The sequence below is a fragment of the Hypanus sabinus genome, chromosome 6 (assembly GCF_030144855.1).
Source record: "Hypanus sabinus isolate sHypSab1 chromosome 6, sHypSab1.hap1, whole genome shotgun sequence".
NCBI lineage: Eukaryota > Metazoa > Chordata > Chondrichthyes > Myliobatiformes > Dasyatidae > Hypanus > Hypanus sabinus.
The window spans coordinates 163,207,685-163,230,888 of NC_082711.1; the positions used below are offsets into that span (position 1 = coordinate 163,207,685).

General features: G+C 39.4%; 1 protein-coding gene and 1 pseudogene across 4 annotated transcripts in view; one reads left to right on the plus strand and one right to left on the minus strand.

The window, feature by feature from the left end:
- The window catches only part of taok1a (TAO kinase 1a), a 161,801-nt gene that overhangs the window by 122,512 nt on the left and 16,085 nt on the right, over nt 1-23,204 (minus strand). The gene's annotated exons all lie outside the window — the stretch shown is intronic.
- LOC132395211 (sin3 histone deacetylase corepressor complex component SDS3-like) lies at nt 9,482-10,514 on the plus strand (annotated as a pseudogene).

Below are 23,204 nucleotides of genomic sequence, written 5' to 3' on the forward strand. Positions count from 1 at the left end.
TTCACACCCTTTGCTTCTTTGGAATTTATCATAGTGAATCAATAATTTCTTCAATAAAAACGATATAAAATCCAATTCTCAAATCGCAGACAAATCATCACAAACTCCATGTAGATGGGCTCAATGGTAGGGAGGGCTTTACCTGTCTTGTACTGAGCTGTATCCACTACTTTATGTAGACTTTTCTGTTCAATGTCATTTGTGTTTCTATACCAGACCATGATACTCTCTACTGCACATCTACAGAAGTTTATCCAAGTTTTAGATGACATGCTGAATATTCGCAAAATTCTAAGACACTTTCTTTGTAATGGCACTTACATCCTGGATCCAGGACGGATCATTTGAAATGATGACACCAAGGATTTAAAGTTGCTGATCCTCCCTACCTCTGATACCCCGAGAAGGACTGGCTCATGAAACTTCGGTTTCCTCTTCCTCCAGTCAATAATTATCTCTTTGGTTTTGCTTACATTGAGTGACAAGTTGTTGCTGTGACACCACCAAACCAGATTTTCAATCTTCCTCTTATATGCTGATTTCTCACCACCTTTGATTCGGCCAATCATAGCGGTGTCATCTGCAAACTTAAGTATGGCATTGGAGTGTGTTTAGCCTCGGTCATACGTAAAAAGCGAGTAGAGCAGGCGACTAAACCCACAGCTTTGTGGTGCACCTGTACTGTTGGTAATTGTGGAGATGTAGTTGCCAATCCAAACTGATTTGAGATCTACAAATAGGAAACTGAGTATCCAGTTGTACAAGGAGACTTATTAATTCATCTTAAAGGTATTATAGTAATGAATGCCAGCTGTAGTCAATGACGAACATCCTAATGTAGGTACCTTCAGTGTCCAGATTTTCCAGGGGTTGAGGAGTCAATGAAATTGTATCTGCTGTTGACCCGTTATGACACTAGGCAAATTGGAGCAGTTTCAAGTCACTTCTCAGCCAGGAATTGATACGTTTCATCACCAACCTCTCAAAACATTTCATCACAGTGCATGTAAGTGCTACTGGTCGATAGTCATTGAGGAAGGTTATCATGTTCTTCTTGGGCATCAGGAAAACTGAAGTCTGCTTGAAGCATATGGGCACCCCAGAATGTCAAAGTAAGAGGTTAAAGGTATCAGTGAACACTCCAGCCAGCTGATTAGCACAGGTCTTTAGAATTCGGCCAGGTGCTTTCCTTAAAAGCATCTGCTTTCCTACACCAGATCTTTTCCTCCTGAAAGATGCTCTCACTTCGACCTCAAAGACTGAAATTACAGGGCTAACAGGTGCTGTGGGAGTATGCAAAGGTGTCTCCTTATTTTGATGGTCAAAGCAAAAATACAGTAATAGGCATTGATCTCATCTGGGAATGAAACCTAGTTGTCACCTATGTCACTTGGCTTCACTTTGCAGGAAGTACTATTATTCAGGCCCTGCCACAGCTGTTGAGCATTCGTCAGTTATTCAATTTTGGTCCAGAATTGCACTTCACAAAATTGCACAAAAGATGGCTTTTCCAGAGATGATACCTTGACCTCTTATACTTGGTCGCAAGAACTGAATGCCACTTTTGCAGATTTATTGATTCATCCAGGGCTTCTGGTTGGGGAACACATTGATCTACAACTTTTTATAATATTCATGACAACACAGAAACATAGAAAACCTACAGCACTATACAGACCCTTCAGCCCACAATGCAGTACCAAACATGTACTTACTTTAGAAATTACCTAGACTTACCCATAGCTCTCTATTTTTCTGAGCTCCATGTACCTATCCAAAAGTCTCTTAAAAGACCCTATCATATCCACCTTCACCACCGTTGCCGGCAGCCCATTCCACACACTCACCACTCTCTGCATAAAAAACTTAGCCGACATCTCCGCTGTACCTACTTAACAAGCATCTTAAAACTGTGCCCTCTCATGTTATCCATTTCAGCCCTGGGAAAAAGCCTCTGATTATCCACATGATCAATACCTATCATCTTATATACCTCTATCAGGTCACGCCTCATCCTCCGCTACTCCAAGGAGAAAAGACCAAGTTCACTCAACCTTTTCTCATAAGGCATGTTCCCAATCTAGGCAACATCCTTGTAAATCTCCACTGCACCCTTTCTATAGTTTCCACATCTTTCCTGCAGTGAGGCGATCAGATCTGAGCACAATACTCCCCCAAGTGGGGTCTAACCAGGGTCCTATATAGCTCTGCAACATTACCTCTTGGCTCCTAAACGCAATCCCACAGTTGATGAAGGCCAATGCACTGTATGCCTTCTTAACCACAGAGTCAACCTGCGGAGCAGCTTTGAGTGTTTTTAATTCTTAGTAAATTGTTGGCAGGTTTTGGAATTTTCTTTTGATTTGACATGATGCACAATGTTTTGTCGATTAGCTAAAAATCCTACTTCATTATATTTTAAATTTAGAAAATGAGACAGTAAAATATGGAAATAGTTGTTGAAGTTAAATACTTTTTCAAGGCACTGTATGTGCTATGCTCTGGCAAATGACACTAGCTCAGGTAGGCAACTTAGTCAGCATAAACCAGTTGGGTCAAAGGATCAGTTTCCAAGATGTACAGCTCTATGTCCATCATATCCACACCTTAACAAAAAGTTATCATCTTACCTACATAACATGTGATTCCATTCCAGTTTCAAGTTGCTCAACTGCTTTTCTCTGTAAGCATTATTGGCCAGTCTTTCTTATTCTACACTTCAGTTCAGATCACCTATCAACATTTTTAACAGTCCACCACCATCAACAACAGAATGCAGTAGGTCCATGAAGCTTCGATCTGATCTGGTGATTGCCAGATTACATAGTTCCATCTGTTTTTCCTATTGAGCATACATATTGGCCTTGGAGCAAGCCTGAGGCATCTATTCAGGAGAAAAGGGGCATGTATAAGGACACTAAGGAGGGGGAAATTGGGGGAAAAAATTATCAGGATGGAGAGGTTGGAAGGAAACTGGGTGAGCAAAGAAGCTCCTGTATAATTTGGACACGTTAAGGAAATGCACAAATATATAACAAATATTGTATGCGGATAAATGTGAGGACTGTCACTTCAATGGGGGGAAAAGTATATCAGATTATCTGAATAAAGACAGATTGGGAAATGGGATACCCACTGAGATCTGCGTTGTTCTTGAGCATTAGTCTCTAAAATATACATGCAGGGACTTATGATAACAATCGGTATGCTGGGCTTCAGTTGGGAAGGGTAGTTTTACTAAAGAGAGAGTGCAATGCAAGTTTGCTTCATTCCTATGTAATGCCCTGGTTACATTTGTATTTTATTCTATTTTAGCAGTTTTCTGCAAAAGCAGTGTGCCCTATTAGTAATAATGTTTTGGCTTTGGCTAAAGATAAGACGCCATTTTGGCCAACTTAAGAATGTTGGGTCAGCCATCCAGGATTATCTTGGTATGTGTTGTAACTTTCTGCTCAGTGAAAGACTTAGGAGAGCTGGGTGGAATCAGATTTCTGAAGGACAGCAGTCTGGTTTGGGGTCTTTGGGCAGGAGCTGCTGAGTGGGGCATAAGGGAAGATGCTACAGAATGCTGTTGGAAGGAGAAACTCCATTGTAAGAAGTGCTTTGTGTAGCTGATGTCCAAAGAGGAAGTGCCAATACTCTTGAGAGAGTCTGTTCATTCAAGATAGTCTTCGAGGGAAGTTAGAACTGTGGCTGGGGCCCTTCACGCACTACTCCAGAAATGAGCGCTAACGGTTATGTGCACATTGCACTGATTTAACTGTAAAGGATTTTTTATTTAATTTTCTTTTCTATTTCTGTAGCTGTTTGTTGAAGTTGAAAATTTGGTTAATTTATTTCCTTTGTAATTTAATGTCAGTTAATTTTCTGGTGAACAATAACTGTGCATGAAGCAATATTTGCAGAGAATTCACTACAATTAATGTTCTTTGATGGGAACATTCCAGCTTTCCTGCTTGGTTGAACCCAAAATCATACCGATCCTAGGTGTATAGTGCTTATGAAAGGTGGCCTTCTCATCATCGAGTCATGTGGCTATTAGCAGAGTTGGCTAACAAGCCAGGTTAGTATACAAGCCTAGTGAGAGGGGTGCACATATGATGGCAGTAGTGAGGAGTAGCCAGTAGCCCATAATCATTGGAGTACAGAACACATCAGATCTTGGAAACCTAGAAAATTCTAGCTAGAATTTAGAGATTTTGCTGATTACAATTTTTGAAAATTAACTAATTTGTCAAGCTTGACTACTCTTTCAGAAATATATGTCAGTTCTACCTAAAAAAAAATAAACTGCTGGAAAAATTCAGCAGGTCAAACAGCATCTGTGGAGGCAAAGGGACAGCTGACATTTTGAGTTGTGATTCAAGGTCTCAACCTGCAACAGTGATTACCCTTTGCCAACACAGATGCTGCTACACCCACTGATTTCTTTGAGAAGTTTTCTTTTTGCTCCAGATTTCAGTACGCACTGTCTGTCTCAACTGTGCCCAATACTATTGTTTTTTTTCTAAGTACACTACTAAACCTTCTTTAATAATTCTGAACTCCTGTTAACTAACTGATTGAGAGAAGGCTAACTGATTTAAACTGTGCTTTCTCTCATCTTTGTTAAATAGTTATATCTTCCTACATTCTAATTTGCAGAACCATTCCAGAATCTATAAAATTTTGAAGACTACAAAGAGGTGTACCTTCTCTACCACTTTTGTCTAAATGTTGGGTTGCAGATAATCAAGTCCAGATTTAATGTCCTTCAATTACATGAGTTTCTTTAATTTTTTTAATGTTAATATTCTTTCAGCTCCTCATTCACTCCCATCTGTTTGACAGATATAGCCCCACCTGCCACTAAGTTTCAGACTTCCACATATGGCAGTGGACATACACAAATCTAAAACTAAGGTTTCAAGTCGCTAAAACCCAGCTGTTTGTTATTGTTGGAGGAAAATGCTGCAAATTTCTCAGTGAAGAAAAACATTTCTCATACAACACATTGATTTTTCAGTTGAACACCTTCTTTAGTTATTGTTAAAAATAATTTATCAAAGTGGCATTTCTTCAAAAAAAATAAATCAACAGAAGTTATTAGCTTTTGATTTGATACACTGAATTTCTTTTTTTTTGGTTATTATTCTTCTAGGTGTATTATGAAATTCCTTTGACAGCAATTAGTCCCAGAAAATGATAAATAATTCAGAGCAAACACGAGGAAATCTGCAGATGCTGGAAATTCAAACAACACACTCAAAATGCTGGTGGAACACAGCAGGCCAGGCAGCATCTATAGGGAGAAGCGCTGTCGATGTTTTGGGCCGAGACCCTTCGTCAGGACTAACCGAAAGGAAAGATACTAAGAGATTTGAAAGAAGTGGGGGGAGGGGGAAATGCGAAATGATAGAAGACCGGAGGGGGTGGGATGAAGCTAAGAGCTGGAAAGGTGATTGGCGAAAGTGATACAGAGCAGGAGAAGGGAAAGGATCATGGGACGGGAGGCCTCAGGAGAAAGAAAGGAGGGGTGGGGAAGCACCAGAGGGAGGTGGAGAACAGGCAAACAACTAAATATGTCAGGGATGGGGTAAGAAGGGGAGGAGGGGCATTAACGGAAGTTAGAGAAGTCAATGTTCATGCCATCAGGTTGGAGGCTACCCAGCCGATATACAAGGTGTTGTTCCTCCAACCTGAGTTTGGATTCATTTTGATAATAGAGGCGGCCATGGATAGACATATCAGAATGGGAATGGGACGTGGAATTGAAATGTGTGGCCACTGGGAGATCCTGCTTTTTTTGGCGGACCGAGCGTAGGTGTTCAGCAAAACGGTCTCCCAGTCTGCATTGGGTCTCACCTATAAAAGGCCACAATGGGAGCACCGGACACAGTATACCACACCAGCCGACTCACAGGTGAAGTGTCGCCTCACCTGGAAGGACTGTCTGGGGCCCTGAATGGTGGTGAGGGAGGAAGTGTAAAGGCAGGTGTAGCACTCGTTCCGTTTACAAGGATAAGTGCCAGGAGGGAGATCGGTGGGAAGGGATGGGGGGGGGGACGAGTGGAGTCGCGTAGGGAGCAATCCCTGCAGTAAAGCAGAAGTGGGGGGGGGGGGGGGGGAGGGAAAAATGTGTTTGGTAGTGGGATCCCATTGGAGGTGGCGGAAGTTACGGAGAATTATACGTTGGACCTGGAGGCTGGTGGGGTGGTAGGTAAGGACAAGGGGAACCCTATCCCAAGTGGGGTGGCGGGTGGATGGTGTGAGGGCAGATGTGTGGGAAATGGGAGAGATGCATTTGAGAGCAGAGTTGATGGTGGATGAGGGGAAGCCCCTTTATTTAAAAAAGGAAGACATCTCCTTCATCCTGGAATGAAAAGCCTCATCCTGAGAGCAGATGCGGCGGAGATGGAGGAATTGTAAGAAGGGGAATTCAGAGTCAAGGTTGAGGAATATTTTTAAGTTCTCCTCCCTGTTTATTGCTGACTGTGTACTTAATAGATTGAGCTTTATTCTTGGTTGTTAGCAAGGTGAAACCTTCAGTTTTTGGGCAGTAGGTGGCCCTGACAACACCAATCACATACTCACCAATGAATTGCTGGACCTCCTTCGCTCTTAAGAGTGTGTCTGGAAAGCTGGACACACCTCCTCCCCTTCAGATCACATAGAGTTCCAAAGAACAGTGCTTTCATTAGTCTAGCTCTGATTTAGGCTCATCTGTGCAGCACAATAGGTTAACAGTGAAGCAAATACCTCCATCTCTGCCTTTACCTCCTAACATCACTGTCCAGTTCTTGTGGTGGAAGGTGGAAGTCCTTGAAGCTGGAGTGCTGGGGAAGAGCTATGTCTCAGTGAAGCAGAGTACATAGCAGTCCCTGATGTTCCTTTGGTACTGCAATTCTTGCTCCAAGGTCTTCAGTTTTATTTTAAAGATTCTGTACATTAGCCAGAAGAATCATATGGAGGTGGAGGTCCTTAAATCCCTGCATTTCAGTTTTACCTGCAGTCCTCCATAGCCTTGCTTCAATAAGACTTGGACACCTCTACTTTCTGCTGCTATATTCACTCCCTGGATGGTCTGCAGTACCAACTGTGTAGATTTTAAAGATCCACAAGTTTAATTCATGTTGCTTACTGCAAAGAATGTGCCTACAGATTTAAGCAGTAATAATTTTGAACTGGAACATTTGATGATTCCTTGGAGTTACACATTCTCCACTGCCATCTAGTAAATTTTGACAATAATTCACCTCTTTACCAAGGAATTCATGACAATGAATTTTACCACCATCTTCCCTGCCCCTAAATGACCTTTGACTATCCTCAGAGTCACCTGATGCCGGTGGCCGGAGTTGGGAACGTCGTAAGCGGTGTGCGAGGAAACGGAAGTGAGGCGACTGAGCAGGAGTCCGTGTCAGGAAAAAGGTAAGCCCTAGACGGGTGGCTCTCCCGTCCATTCTGCTCTCCAATGGACATCAAATTGGACCACATCTGTGGCAACCAAATACTCGGCAGGAGTATAGAAATAGATGGAATCCCAGGCGCCGCCACTCAGCTGCTTATTTATGTAACAGACTTTCCCCCAAGCCATCAGACTACCAACCTACTACCCTCTGCTGTGCTTATTGTCTTGTTTATTATTTATTATAATGCCTGCACTGTTCTGTGTACTTTAGGCAGTCCTGGGTAGGTCTATAGTCTAGTGTAGTTTTTGTGTTGGCTTATGTAGTTCAGTGTAGTTTTTATATTGTTCATGTAGCACCATGGTCCTGAAAAACGTTGTCTCGTTTTTACTGGGTACTGTACCAGCAGTTATGGTTGAAGTGACAATAAAAAGTGATTTGACTTGAACACATCATTGAATACGCTATTAGGCGCGTAATGATCTGTATGTGTGTGCCGAGTTCCGTTTCTGCCAGTAAAGAACCATGAACCTTAGCTCCAGTCTCCAGCGTTTTTATTAATTGTTGTGTAACCAGGCCACATACATAGCAAATTGGTGACCAGGTTAATGAACCTACATCTTATCAGAACGCCATGTTTTAGTTGATAATGACACTCAGAAGAAGAGCGCAAGGAACGAGCCAAGGAGCGGGAGAAGGAGGCAGAGCAAGGCTGCAAGCCCGAAAGGAGGCAGGAGAACAGCCAGGGTCGGAAACGTCAGGAGACCAAGAGACACAGTCGGAGACCACAGCCGGCACTGACCCCCTGGGGCTAAGGGTCTGCCTGCCCCGGAAGGGAGATAAAAAGGAGTGACACACACATCTAGACGGAGTGGGCTCGTGGCCCTAGCAAAAAGGACACGTGTCAAAAAGAAAAGGGGAAAACGGGGCTTAATTAACATAACAAAGATGGCAATGATTGGAACCATTACAGCATTTGAGAGTGGCATTGAAGACTGGGCAACTTACATTGAAAAGACTGGAGTTATATTGTGAGGCTAACAGTGTTAAGAATGAAAAGAGTGCCAGCATCTTACTCGGTATTATTGGAACAAAACCATACGGGCCGCTACGGAGCTTGTTAACCCAAAAAGCCAGCTGACAAAACATTTAAGCAAATAGTAGACACTCTCCAACAGCATTTGAACCCCAAACCACTGGTCATTGCTGAAAGATTTGAATTTCACAAACAGAATCAGAGCAGAAATGAAAGCATTTCTGAATATTATGCTGAATTGCGCAAATTATCAGAACATTGTCAATTTGGAGCTGGTCTACTGGACACATTGAGGGACAGGTTAGTGTGTGGCATGCACTGTGAAACCACATTACATTAGTGAAGGCGCTGAACATTGCAATGTCAATGGAAACAGCAGCACAGGGTGCTTCAGAGATACAACAAAAATCTCTGGTATATGCTACAAATAAAATGTCACCGAACAGAAATGAAGGAAAGAAATGTTACCGTTGTGGGAACATGTCACATGACCCTGATGACTGTTGGTTTAAAGACAGAGAATACAGAAACTGTGGCAAACAGGGCCACATTGGTAGAGTATGCAAAGCAAATCTTCAGCAGAAAAAGGGCAAAATACAGAGAAACAAGAAACCCCAGAAAGGAAAATATAACATGGCATCCAAAATGAAAGAAGGCAGTTCTGATGAAAACGACTCCAACAAAAGTCTTGTCGGCAACTTCACAGCGTGAAAACAGACAGGTGATCGAAGAGTAAGTGGCATACACAAGACTGAAAATGGAGTTGGACACAGGCTCAGCTTTAACAGTGATCTCTGTACACAACTACAAACGACTATTTTCTCACATACCTCTGAAACGAACTAAACTACTGCTAAAGACTTACACAGGACAGAAAGTGCGTCCCAAAGGTAAAATTAAAGAGACAGTGACCTACAAAACACAGCAGCTGAACCTATGTATACTGAAAAATGGAGGACCACTGTTGCTGGGACGTGAATGGCTCAGGAAAATCCATTTGGACTGGCACACCATCAAGGCACTAGATGTGTCAAAGAAGGGCAACTCGGTGGGGAAGATGTCTGCAGCTCTCCTCTCACCCATTATTGACCATTACAACGACGAGGAGGAGCTAGACAACATCCATGATATGGACGAACTCAGTATCCGTGGTTGCGACTCGGATGAAGATACAGTGGAGGCAAGGGAGACAGATATTGCTAATAAGCAGGATGATGAAGACTACCTGAAAGTAAAAGAACAGGTGTACCAGGAGAAACTGACATCTCTCAAAAGACAGTTACAGCAGTTACAAGAAGGCTCTTTGCAGGAGTATCAGAAAAGGATGAAGAAACTACATCAAGAATACAAGGAAAGAATACAAAATGCAGAGCTTTGTCTGCAACTGGAGACAGAACATGTGGAAAGGAATTATATTAAAGAGAAGAAAGTAGCAGTGAAGGAACTTGAAGATAAAAAGATTGAGTTAGAATAAAAGAAAAAGATGATTGAGAATGAGAGGCTAACAATGGAACTCACAGGAGATTCTATGGAAGTAAAGTCAATAATGATGAGGAAACTAAGGAGGAGACCTAATGACCCTGTTCCAATTACAGACAAAAGACGAAAACTGGCACCTGCGCAGTTAACTTACTTGTTGACAGATGAACAGATAATGGAAGATCTGCAAACTCTCAATCAGCTTAAATCTCCGAGAAAACCAGCATCTCTGCCTTCTCCTGAGCATCTTCCCAGCACTCCTGCTGAATCACCAGCAAAGATATGAAGCATGAATAGAAGATGGAAAGTTATATTACGATAAGAGATGGTATCATAAAGGTCAGGCTATCTATTTGGAATCTAAGGAGAATACGAAGATTGGCTGTGTATTTAGCTCAGTCGGAGCAAATGAGGTAAGGGTAAGGAAGACAAGTGATAGCACAAAGGTGTGTATATCGCTAGGACAGCTGCACAGAGGAGTGTTCATTACACGGAGGCGATCTGTTGTCTAGAACTCTTAGCAAATTGAAGGCACTCGTCTTCTTACTCCCTATGCTCAGAGGTCAACTTTTCATGACTTTTATATGGAAATCTGTATTAAAATAAACAAGTTTATAGACAGACGCTTCCTGGAGAGGCAAAGAAGACCCCCACCGCCAAAACTTGAGTTATAAATGGGTCTTAGACAAAAAGTTTTAAAAAAGGGCTTGTTATAATTTGATATTATTAAGTTACTAAGTAAACAAATGGTAGGGGTTTGTATGTAAAGGGTAAATATATTTGTTTAGCATAGTGCCCCAGTTAAAAAAAAGTTGATACACTGTTAAAATAAAAGGGGAGGAGTGTACAGTATAAGGGGAGGAGCCTACAGTATAATAAGGGACTACTTTATGTTTTAGTAACATGTCATTGAATGCACTATTAGGCATTTATTGATCTGTACATGTGTGCTGAATCCAGTTTCTGCCAGTAAAGAACCATGAACTTTAGCTCCCATCTCCAGCAATTTTATTAATAGAATTGTTGTGTAACCAGGCCACATATACAACACTTTCAGTTTGTTGATTACTGAGAAATAGGATTTTTTTTAAAAAGCTGCTCTGTGAGCTCTAGTAAAATTTAAGCAACTTAAGTCATATAAGGAATTCCATTTCCTAAAATGTGTTTGCAATTTAATTACATTATTTCAAAGTAGGCTCAAGTATCAATCCCCTATTAGACTTTACATAATCTTTGCTACTACATACCAGTTTGTTTTACACATTCACTGTCAATGACGGGAATGACCAATTCATTCTACATAACTTAAAATCAAAGCACTTAATTAATATATTTCTAAACATAGAAGACCTACAACACAATACAGGCCCTTTGGCCCACAAAGCTGTGCCGAACATGTCTTACCTTAGAAATTACTTAGGGTTACCCATAGCCCTCTATTTTTCTAAGCTTCATGTACCTATCCAGAAGTCTCTTAAAAGACCCTATCGCATCTACCTCCACCACCATCACCAGCAGCTCATTCCAAGCACTCACCACTCTCCATGTAAAAAACCTTACCCCTAACATCTCCTCTGTACCTATTTTCAAGCACCTTAAAACTGTGCCCTCTCACGTGAGCCATTTCATCCCTGGGAAAATGCCTCTGACTATCCACATGCTCAATGTCTCTCATCACCTTATACATCTCTATCAGGTCACCTCTCATCTTCCATCACTCCAAGGAAAAAAGGCTGAGTTCACTCAACCTATTCGCATAAGGCAACGCTCCCAAATCTAGGCAACATCTTTGTAAATCTCCTCTGCACCCTTTCTGTGGTTTCCATGTCCTTCCTGTAGTGAGGCAACCAGAACAGAGCACAGTACTCCAAGTGGTCTGACCAGGGTCTGATATAGCTGCAACATTACCTCACGGCTCTTAAACTCAATCCCATGATTAATGAAGGTCAATGCACTGTATGCCTTCTTAACCACAAAGTCAACCTGCGCAGCAACTTTGAGCGTTCTATGGACTCGGACTCCGAGATCCCTCTGATCCTCCGCAGTGTCAACAGTCTTACCATTAATACCTAAAATACTATTTCTATTTGAAAACAGTTCAAATTAATGATTCTAAACTCACGTACTCATTTTCACCTACTCCCAATCACCCCATTTCTACAATCATGTAGTAGTGATAAAAAGTTATTGATTTTAATGTGACCTTACCTTGTCCGGTGATACTATGATGACACACAAGATCATAAAACAAAATAATCCATTCAGCCACATCAAACCATCTCAAAGATCAAGAAAATCAGATCAAGCAAAAGGTGCCTTGCTACACCAGAAAATGCATGCCAGCCCATTCAACCCTACCAATGTCTCCTCAGTCAATAAAAAGTAACACCAGTGTCTCACAAGTAAGCAAAACCTTTACATAGCATATAATGTACGTGCTCTCAGTCAATTATCAAGCTTCTTGGAATCAGCCTCATCCAATGATTGAACACGCTCATCAGATTTAATGGCAATTGTATACATACACAAGGAAAAAATCATTCAGCCCTTCAAGTCTTTTCCACCATTGCTTCTGCCTTACCCTCATATTCCTTGATCCCTAATATATTAATAAATGGATACTTCCTCTTTGAATATATTTAATGGCTTAGTCTGCACTGTCTTTTGTGAGGGAGAATTCTACAAGGCTGCTACCCTCTGGCTGAAGAAATTTCTCTTCATCTCAAATCTACAAAGCATACCCTAAATTCAAAGACTGTGACCCCAGGTTCCGGACTAGACAGCCATTCAGTACACCCTCTCTCTACATAATCTATTACATGCCTAATCAACAGAATCTCTTTATACCTCAGTATTACAACCCAAGAACCAGTCTTGCACAACTTTACGGTAAGATAGAGAGACCAAAACTCTCATTTCACTGTTCATAATCCAAAGTCTACAATTAATCTGGAAGCATTGAAATTGAAGATTCCTATATCTAGAGGTAAATCTGGAATTCTTCAACATTGTCCTGCAAAGTTGTCCTTTATGGACTTCATAAGTGATAGTGGTGACTGCAGGCCCTTGAAAGTCTTGTGGGATCAAATCAAAGATTCCAACTGGACAAAGAAACTTCCTGTTGATTACATCCACCACACGCCTCTGGGATAAATAAGTACATTCACATGCTGAATATCATTTCAGACAGCAGCGAGAAGTAACAAAGCCAAAGAGCTAATTCTCATGACAAGAGTACAATAGCCTACACTAAGTCTTCCGTAGTACTATCACTGATGAAGTCCATAAAGGACAACTTAACCAGACAAAATCAAAGTTAGAGTTTACTGTCATCTGCACAAGTACATGTATGCAAAGGCACAATGAAAAATTAACTTGCAGAGCATCATAGATACCCAACATCATATAAGCAGCATTCATAAGACAAATTATATGCAATTTTTACAAGAAACACAATTAGAACAAAAAAAAATCAGCATGCTCAGTGTTGCTAATCTGTAGTGATCAGGGCTTTACCAGTTGGTTCAAGAAATTAACAGTTGAAGGGCAAGAAGCATTCTTGAATCTGATGGTGTCTGCAGCAGGCAATGAAAGAACCAAGAAGAAAAGAACTTTTTGATTCAATACAACTGCTAAAGACTGTATTGGTAGAGGTGGCCATCACATAGTTCAAATTCCAAGTTTGACATTATTTTTAATTGTGAAGCAAAATGGAGCAGACACAGTGAATCAAATCTACACATCTGTAAAATGGAAAGGAGCATCAAAAGATTCCTACTGCACAATCTATAACCTCATGTATTGGTATGTCCCTTTATCTGCTGACAAGATCATGCCAGGGGATCAAACACAAGTGAGAAATAGAGATGAAAAATTACATGCATGGAATTAAGCAATCCCATATAACAAGGCCTGATTAGGCACTGCAGTCCTACCTCATATAATCATGAATTATCGTAAAAGATTAAATAATTAGAGAAAGAACCAAATGAACATCCACATTCTTGACAATGGCTGAATAACCAATCTGTTTCCCAAAGTCACCAACATAACAGAAGACTTCATGTCCCAAGACAACATCTGGGCGTAGGTCCAAGAATATGCCCAAAACAAGCCATACTTCTAGTTATGCATTTTTATACCAGCATTGTATTTGTTATATAATTATGAATATATTCAATCCCCAATAGAAAAATGAATCCAATCACTATTCAACTATTCTGAACTATAATCACTGATGGTACTACCAGACTGTACTCAATAATAACCTAATCACTGACACTTAATAAGATTTCAAAAGTACCACATGGCCTCATATCTCATTTACAGCTGTAATCCTAACAGAATAAAGCGTTTGAATTCCAGAGGTGGGAGATGATGCACTTAACATTGTATGGGGCTGATGTGCCTCAATATTACTCGGAAAATATTTTCCACCAATAGAATTCATAACTAGGTCAAACAGAGGCCAAGGGGATCACTCAAATGCGTATATCTCAGCTCCAGGATTTGCAGCAGTTACTCTTCCGATTATTTTCCTAGAACCACATTCAAATGCCTCAACTTTGATTGCTCTCACTATTTACAACCCACTTCTCCAAGTCCAATCATAGAGTAGGAATATTCAATTATTTTACATTTAGTTGTGAATGGAAGAAAGTATTATTTATTTAGTATGTTAATCCATTCATAACTTTCAAGATAATGAAATTATATCTATCAGCATGCATAAGACCAGGACAAAATTAGTGCGTGGGTAGATAAATAGCAAATAATATTTAGCCCATTAAAGTACCAGGCTCTCCAAGAAAGTCTGACAGTCTGCTCAAGATGCAAACAAGTTTTTTAAGTTCATTGTCATCTAATTGTACATATATAGAACTAAATGAAACAATGTTCCTTCAGGCCACAGTGTACCCACAAAACATATCACACAAAGCACTTAAACATATTACCATACATAAATTTATAAAATATAATTCAAAGTGCATGTAGTGTGCAGCAAAGGTAAACAGTAAACAGCTTATGTATGTAATTAGTTTTGCTACAATAAGTGTATGGGACACTGGAAAAATGTTGGATTTCCCCTTGGGGATGAATAAAGTATCTATCTATCTATCTTACAGTCCTCAGTGGTGGCAGGGTATTCAATAGTCTCATAGCTTGAGGGACAAAGCTGTTACCCAATAGGACAGTCCTAATCCTGATGGTAGTGGGTCAAAGACATTGTGGGATGCATGGTAGGTAATGCTCAGCAATGCTTCAGGCCCTTTGTATAAAATGCTCCTGGTAAATGTCACAAACAGGGAGGAGAGATATCCCAATGATCGACTCAGGGATTATCACTACCCTCTGTAGGGTCTTGTGGTTGAATGCCTTGCAGCTTCCATGCCGCACAATGATGTAGTTATATAGGACACTCTCAATGGGGCTCCTATAGAAAGTTGTTAGAATGGAGCTGGAGAGCCATGCATGCCTCCTTCTCCTCAGGAAGTATAGACATGTTGTACCTTCTTGACTAATAAGGCAGTGTTGTGGGTCCAGGTTAGATCACCATTATGTGCACATGAGGGAACTTTGTTCTCTTCACCCTCTTCATGGCAGAGCCATTGATGTGCAATGGAGAGTGATTGGCCTACACCTTCCTGAAGTCCACAATCTTTCATCTTGTTCACGTTGTCACTCAGATTGCTGTTCTCACACCATCTGACAAACCTCTCTCCTTAACCTCTGTTCGCCAAGTCATCATTGGTGTTGATGAGGCCAACCACTGTTGTTATCATCAGCCGACTTGACGATGCAGTTTGAGTTGGATCAGGCAGTGCAGTCGTGAGTCAGCAGCGTGAATGGCAGCAGGCTGAGCACACAACCTTACAGGATCCTTCACAATGAGCAATGGTGAAAAACAAAATTGAACAGATCACACAAAAATCACATGACTCATTTAACACGTTCACAATATCTCTCTACCAAGAGGCAGCTAATCAGAAGTGTGATATAATGATGAACAGACCCAATGATGCTCAAATAGCTCAACATCAACAATGCTTTTGATTTGCCCCCACCTAACTCTAGTGCACCATGGCTGCCATGTACAAGCTTTCCACAAGATGCACAGCCACAGATCACCAAAGCTTTTACAATTTCAAATCTGTGAACTCTACTGCCTACAAGATCAAGAGTACATTCATGGAGCCGATTCAAGCAGCTTACCTACAAGCCCTCTTGAATGCATGCCTTAACAAAAGAATAACTGGCAAACCTCCAACATAACTGGAACTCCTGGAAGTCCCTATCTAATGGAATTTTTGGGAATACCTTCAAAGGATGCAGCAGTTTAAGAAATCACCCCTTATGAACAGCAATTAGATACATGCACTAAGTGTTGGCCTCATCCATGCACTGAAAATTTAAAAACTCTTATAACAAGAACACTTAATTACATGTAAATTTATTGCATATAAATGTACCTTTATTGATTTATTAACTGATTGATTGATTTGATGAATGCTGCCAGCTTAAGAACACTATCTATTTAGCCAGAAGGGGACTTATCTAATAAGGCACATTGCCATATTTTGAAATACCTGCATAATGCTAAACACCAGGAATACGTAGGGTTTCATTAAAATAGTAGTATATTTAAATGAATTTAGCTAGCTAGAGCTGAAACATTTGAAAGACTATGTCAATACAAAAACAAAATTACAGCTATTTTACTAATTTATTTTCTGAAACTCACTGACCTAAGCAAACAGAAAATATTCCATTTATTCCATAAAAAGATGATGGATATATTAATAAGTAGGCCCGAAATGCAATGCACCATAAGGTGCAGTCTCCTTTTGGTTGTATTTAAGACTTATCTTAAATTATTCATGTCTCTCTTTTTAGGATTACAGTTATTTTAAACAAGAAAAATGCCTCATCAGACAACTGGCCCACCAGCTGAATGGATGTGCGATACTTAAATTAGCAGAACTCAGATACAAATTGTATATGATCTTACATTTGATTCTCTGAATGCATGTGGTATGCAAATGATAATTTTGTCCACGACACCTTTTTCAAATAAATACTAAAATAACTTGAAGCATCAATACCATGGGATTTCTCATTTGCACCGCAAATTCATTTAAATTCAACCTCTATAAATAGTACAATCAATCTTCAACTATGAACTTGCAGGTTATACTTTATCTGGCAATATGGATATTTCATTGATTATATTGCTCATAAGCAAAACGCTTCTCTGGAGGACGATTACAATAGATAGATTTTATTTTCTAATAAACTTTCTAGATAACAGTTCTTTCAGGAAAATTGGGCAAATAAAAATCATGATCTCAGATTATCAGGTATTTTAACTATTTCAAAAACATGTACAATTGGACATTGCAGAGTGAGTGAGTGTACACATCTGTGTACACATACCCTCTGATGTTTAGATAACTGCACCAGGTGGCAGAGGGTATCACTACATATTTCTGTCATATCACTACATATCTCTATCATATTTATGGATCAAACAATTGTTAAGTGGCATACAGGAGTTTCTATTTTCCTTTTGGAAAACAATATTCTATCATCTATTTCAATATTGCCACCTCAATAAATGCAGTACAGTCGGCCCTCCTTATCTGCGGAGATTGGTTCCAGGACCCCCTGCGTATACCAAGAAAGTGCAGATGTTCAAGTCCCTTGTTCAACTTGTATCAGTGCGGTGGACTTTAGGACCTGGTGGAGCTCTGAATCCGCAGTGTTTTTGTTCCGTTGATGGAAAACGATCACAATTGAAATTAAAGTGGAAATAATAGAGCCATCGGAAAGAGGTGAAACGCCATCGATCACTGGAAAAGCGTTAGGTTACAGTTGGTCAACGATCAGAACAATTTTAAAGGATAAAGTGAGAATAATAGAGCATGTGAAAGTCCCTACACCGATGAAAGCTGCAATTATTACTAATCAATGCAGTGGTTTAATTATTAAAATACATATGTTTCTTAAATGTTTTATATACATAGAAAGGTAAAAAATATACTATATACTAAGACAAACACTTGACTAACTGACACTAAATAATACCGGATGTACTTGTTCTGACTTACTTTGTAAGAGAAGTTCCGTTTTTTTTCCGATCCTGATCCACAGTAACCTATGCACATCCTCCCGTATACTTTAAATCATCTCTAGATTATTCATAATACCTAATACAATGTAAATAGTTGTTATACTGCATTGTTTGGGGAATAATGACAAGAAAAAAAAAGTCTGTACATGCTCAAACAACAAGTGCTGAAGAGAGAAATTCTGTGTTTTCCCGATCTACGGTTGGTTGAATTCGTGCATACTGAACTCGCGGATAAGGAGGGCTGACTGTAAATTGAAGAAAGTAAATATTCCCATATATATAGACCTGAACAACATCCACAGTGCCATTTGAATTCACGGTTCAAAACTCAAGCACCTGCAGAACAATTTCAACCTCAAAGCATAGAAAATCACAGGGAATTCACAAGTCATCACAAACATTTAGTAAAAGATCCAATGCTGAAGGCCCATGAACTGCATCCACACATTATGGAAGATATTTGTTTCACAAATAAAACCATACACTGGTTTTCAGTAATACTGATCAAGAGGTAAGAGCACAAATATTAACTTTCCTGATCATTTTGAAGTCACATGACCTTTTTTCTCACACCTCACCCTGAGAAGACTTCAATTCAAAAATCTCATCTGAAAGGTCACATCACCAAATAGATACCACTGCCTCAGTACCATACAAGCATCCTCCTTGATTTTTGTGCCTATAACTGGAATAATGTAAATCCAAAACCTTCTGACTCAGAGGCAAGAATGTTAAATGCACAATGCAATTATTAATAAATACTTATTTAATTCTAAATTAGTATCTATTACAAATTGTTGCTATACTTAACACACATTCTATTTATATAGATTAAATTTGCAAGAAAGTTAGTTTATTCAAAAATGTGATCAAAATTTGATTTTAAAGTTTAACATTTCTTTATAAATATTAAAATTCTCCAATCTTGACTATTAACAGCCATACTTTTAAACCTGAATTACTAAAGATGCAATACAACAGTAAATATAACTGAATCTAAATGTTCATTACTACTTTGTTGAGAACTTGCTACACTTTATTTATCAATTCTATTTGCTTACAGATTTCCAATGTTATTAGTGTTAGGAATCCTGGGGTAGAGTTTCTAAGCAATTGCAGAATGCAGCACAAATTTGAAAGTTTCAGATTTCTCTTTGAGGTGATGTTAATGTTAATTCATTTAGCATGATCATAAATTTAAATACAACTGCTAATAAGTTTTTAAAAAGTTCTTTGCACTAAGTCATCTATTGCCGCATTTGAGTGATACGATGAATTCATTAATATATACAAAAATAGGTTTGCCTAAAAAAAGTTTTTAAATTAACAATGTGTAGAATACAAATAACCCAACAACCACCTGTGCTCTGTGCAAATTTCTATTCAAAAATTAAAATGATTAAAGAAAACAGCATTTTTGCATATACTAGACAGCTTCCTAATAAAATGTACAGAAACTTCTAACACAAGTGATAACTGTTTTCTAAATGAAAGCTCAAATTTGCAGTGAGACCTCAAACCATAGTAGAGATCAGAAGTTATAATTTGCTCTGGGTGTTGTCAGTTTTGTGGCAAACCAGCTTCAGGCAAAATATTTTTTATCTACCTTGAGAATTATGGAAAAGCTACTTTAATATTTACAATTTTTTTTTTTGGCTTTGTTGATTTTTTTTGGCTTTGTTGATCTCAACCACTTTCAGCTGATAAACAAGAGAAAATCTGCAGATGCTGGAAATCCAAGCAGCGCACACAAAATGCTGGAGGAACGCAGCAAGCCAGGCAGTATCTATGGAAAACAGTACAGTTGACAGTTTGGGCCGAAATGCTTCGGTAGGACTATAGAAAAAAACCTGAGGAGGTTTAAAAGGTGGGATGAGGGGAGAGAGAAACGCCAGGCAGCAGGTGAAACTTGGAGGGGGAGGGATAAGGCAAAGAGCTAGGAAATTGATTGGTGAAAGAGACAGAAGGCCATGAAGAAGAAAAGCGCGGGGGGGGGGGGGGGGAGGGAGCACCAGAGAGAGGCAATGGGAAGACAAGGAGATAACATGAGAAAGGGACAAGGGGATGGAAAATGGTTTGTTGGGGGAGGGGAGACATTACTGGAAATCGAAATTCATGCCATCAGGTTGGAGGCTACTCAAATGGAATACAAGGTGTTGTTCCTCCAACCCAAGTGTAGCCTTATCCAGACAGTGGAGGCGGCCATGGATGGAGATATCAGAATGGGAATGGGAAGTGGAATTTAAATGGGTGGCCACTGGGGGATCCCACTTGTTCTGGCAGACGGATCGTAGATGCTCAGCAAAGCAGTCTCCCAATCTATGTCGGGTCTCACCGATATACAAGAGGCTACACCAGGAGCACCAAACACAGTAAATAACCCTAAAAGACTCATAGGTGAAGTGTCCCCTCACCTAGAAGGACTGTTTGGTAGTGAGGGAGGCGGTGTAGAGGCAGGCATAGCACTTCTTCTGCTTGCAAGGATAAGTGCCAGGAGGGAGATCAGTGGGGAGGAATGAATGGACAAGGGAGTCACGTAGGGAGTGATCCTTACAGAAAGCAGAGGGGGGGGGGCACAAGTGAGCCACATAGGGACTTTCAGTTAATGTTCAACTTCCAATATTTATGGCATGGATTTATATGAATAATGAACCATTATCACAAGTGAACCATCTCTTTTTTTAAAAACTTTTAGAAAAGTTCTTTTTTTGGATTTATGTAGTTGTGACAAGAGCTTAGATGAAGTTTCTACAAAATGAAATTTCCCTTTGCATAGAAGCAAATATGATCTAAACAGAGCCCAATATTGGTATTTTTCCCACAAAGTTCAATCATTATTTAAAATTGTTCCTTCAAAAGTCACATCTTGTTTCTTTCTGAAGCATACGCAATACACATAACTAACAAATAATGGTATATGCTACTGTTGTTCTTATTTCCTGAGTGTGATAAAGACTGAATGTCAACAATGAAGCATTTTAGATATCCTTGGTAGTCAAACAGTTCTGATTCCTCATTGAATAATGTACTTTTGTTTTGTAAAACATCTTAGTTTTATAAAATGCTTTGAAATTAAAAACATTTGTGTAACCATTATCACTTAATTTTTTAAAAAGAAACTCCCTTCCTCCACCTCCACATTTCTTCCATTCTTTCAAAGAATATGATATTAGGCAGAATGTATTTTCATAACTGCATGCCCAAGTTTACACAAACAAGCATATTTATATGCAAGGTAATCGATCACCTGACTGTAGAGAGAATCAAAAGCCCATTTTATATAAGAACCTTTTGCATACTTTCATTTGAGAGTCAGTAGTAAGCAATGAAGCAGATAACCTGACAGTTTTCTCATTTTACAAGCTCAAGGACAGAGACAAAATTATAGCTTCTCAAATGCCATCTTGGAAAAGTCCAGGTAAATAAAATCTGGGACATTCTAGTCAATTTGCCGTTTAGTGATACTTGTGCATTACTGATAATGATGACTCCAAAGAATATCACAATGAATAAAGGGCTTATATAGCATTTGGATTTTTTTCAGATAGCAGAACGTCTTAATAACAGCACAAATGGGCCAACTAACTTGAATGTCCTTTAATATGAAATACCTGGCCTTGCTGTAAACAAAATGCTAAACTGTACCACAGCTACAGTTAATGTAGTAGCTCTCAAATAAAATAGAAAGCACTTGGCAACATGTAAACTTGTATTTACATACAACAGCCTGAGTTTATTTCTGCCAAACAACTGGACCAGCATCTTCTGTTGCAAGGTTCTCTGCTGTTGCTATGTCAACAGGCAGGCAGCTGCTTGTACCAAAAGATTAAAAAAATAACATTCTTAATGGAACTGTAACTTTTTCAATTGGTAAACTTTAAATTGCAGTGAATTTTTTTTTAATGTTCTTACTCTTATCACAATCCTTGCAATCCAATAAAGACAACACTTCTGCTTCTCCCAATTTCAGAACAAAACTTGGACCATTAAATTGGCACTTAATTTAAAATAACGGAAGCACAGTATTCTCACAAAGATACCTTTGCTCTTTAAATTAATATTAATCCCTATTCAAAGGCATCTTAATCGCTACATTCATTATTTTCTAAAGTTGATGATACCCATACTTGTAACAGCTGAACAAATTTCACTGCCAACTCCAGTTGTACCAGAGAACAGCCTGATTTTGCCACAATTAAGATTAATAGCTTGAAATACAGAAATTTCATTACTATATCTTCCCTTCATAAAAGGCATTCAAGATTACTTTGAGTAATTACAGTATTCACAAGAAAGAATAGCTTTTAGTCAAGGATGACTTATTTCTACACCTGCTCCATGTGTGGCTCTGCATATAAGGAAGAAGATGTGTTACAAAGTGAGTAGGTAGGTAAACTTGAAGCTGGAACACTGCTGATTCTATTTGGCTTTGAAGTTCTTGAAGAACAGGTGGCTTGAAGAGCATCAATAAAACTTGTGCATTGACTGAAAGAGGAGTGCCTATATTGAAAACAAAAATGTGGCCACAAATTGAAGTTAATGAGATGCAATTTTTATGTCAATGCTAGAGATACTGACCTGGCACTGGGCACTGCTCATTGTGATAATGAATTGGGAGGGTTTAAATGGAACTGACACTGATGATAGCTCTTCAGTGCTTTCAGATAATCCATTTCTATTTAAAATATCAGAAATCAGGAATCGCACCAGTGCCCAGTAGACCATCTTGTCAGGTTTGGTACACTGGAAGTAATGGTGTATTTTGTCATTGATGTCTCCTCCATTCTTGTTCTCTATGTTTATAAAGGATTGTGAATAAACAAAACCAGTATCCCAAAACACAGCTACAGAGAAAAAAAAATCAATGTTACCCAAGATGACAGGCAGCTCTAAGTGATTCAGTATACCATTCACCTTTATGTTAGGATTGTCCGGCAAGGACAGATTGGAAAGCTTTATTTTATATATGTTTAGTGTAAGGCCCACTCTATGGTTTATTTCAGTGAAATAATCAAAGAATAGCAGTCTTAATTTGCATACTGCAGCTCAATGACGAGGACTAAAGTGACCTTGGTGCTGAAATGCATCTGATGGAAGTCAAACAATTTCTCATTCATTGGAGACAAGGTGCACTATTGCAGTGATCAAAATTTGGCAAAAGCTTGAAGCA